A 1,776-nucleotide genomic window follows, 5' to 3' on the forward strand; every position below is an offset into this window, starting at 1 on the left:
CACGGCATTCTGGGACGTGGATCGTCGCGTGGCGCCCGGGCGGTGCTGGGAAGTGGAGTCCGGGGCTGTGCTGCATCATGGGGGCCGCTCCTGGGGCGGTACCCGCAACCGCCTTAACCCAGCCGAGGTGCTCCCAGCACCCTGCTGGAGAGCGTAGGGAAGTGCGAGAGCAGGGGCCGCGCAGCCAGAAGCTCCGCAGCCTGAGCTAGGAGGCGCGGTAGTTACCGCCCGGCGGGCGCTCTGCTGGCTGGGCTCAACCTGGGCCTCGATGGACTCGTGCTCTGCCGCCCGCAGGCCGGGTGCTGGCCGGCTACGGGTTTCCAGGAGGGAGAAGGCCAAGCAGAGCTGCAGCCCCCTTACACTGTCGCCTCCCCGCGGTACCCTGGCCAAAGGCAGCCCCCGGCCGGACTCCAGGTAGCGCCTAGACTGCTCCCCAGACCGACCGAGCACCTGCAAAGGACGCGGTTGCAGAGAGAGTGGAGAATTGGGGGCCGGCTTTGTAATCAGCACACCAGGGAGGGAGGGCTTTCCTCAACAAGGGAATACCAGCTCAGGTGCCGAGGCTCAGAGGCATGGAATAACTGCACAGCCACCGGGCCAGTGGGTGGCAGAGCTGACAGGAACTGGTCTGTAGATGCCAGGAGTGGGGAAGCGCCCTTCTGGGTCAGTCTCTGTGTTTTCTCCAGGCCTCTACTCAGTCATCTTCATCCTCGAGGCCTTGACTATTCATGTAGCTGGTGAATTGTTGTGCCCAGATGTCCTGCCGTCACATCTCAAACTCCTTCCCTTGCACCCTTCTTTGAATGGCCGTGCCATCTCCCTACGACCAGGCCTGCCTTGCCCTCCCTGGGTCACCTTGCTTCTTGGAGAAGAAAGGCAAGGCCTCACTGCTCAGAGCGCTGTCCCCCGCCTACCTGGGAGGCTGGTGACAGGCCTCCCCACAACCTTCCTGGATCCCAAGTGACAATTCATGGCTTCTATCTAAATCAAGTATTTAAAAGCAACAAACTAAGTTAACAAACTGATAAATAAAATGTGCTCTTTCCTCCTACTGTCAAAATAATATAAATGGAGCCGTTTTAAAATGGAGCCAGAGCTGCCATGCCAGAGGAACTGCCTTGTACTGCTCGTCCCTCAAATCTTTGGAATGTTGAAATGGACCAGGGCCTAAAGCAACTTTGTGTCCCCCATGAACTATTTGCAAAGATAACAAGAAAGTAGATATTGTGACTAATGGACTGAGGACAACCTACGGGCCTGAAAATTAAACATTGTTTAGAATTAACATCCCTATTTCACGTTATCTGCACTGATAGAGATGCCTCCCTTCTTCTGATGTAACTGTCCGCCCCCCTTCTAGTAAACACCGCTCACCTTTGTCTCTTAATCAGAACATTTGGCTTTCTGCCTGAATCAGTGCTTCTTGAATAGCGATTCTTATTGATCTCAAATAAATGCTTGTTGCCACTCACTTTGAAAGGCCTTTTTTGTTTTTAGGTTAACACGACCTTGACAACAACTTATTATGATAAGTATATTCCATAATTATAAAAATTTTAAAGCTCCATAAAACTATGGTTTTTATCTGACTGGAAGTTAGCAAAATATCAGAGATAACTACATTTAATTATCGCTTGTCTAGATGTTCTGGTGATGTGCTGGCAGGATTGGTTAATAAAGTTAACCGTAATTCCCGAATCGTTATATATCCATCCCATACAATTTAGTTGTCCTCATTTTAGCAAAATTACTATGTGGTTATAATAAAAATTTAAT

This window comes from Pteropus alecto, unplaced genomic scaffold (assembly GCF_000325575.1).
Source record: "Pteropus alecto unplaced genomic scaffold, ASM32557v1 scaffold105, whole genome shotgun sequence".
NCBI classification, from domain to species: domain Eukaryota; kingdom Metazoa; phylum Chordata; class Mammalia; order Chiroptera; family Pteropodidae; genus Pteropus; species Pteropus alecto.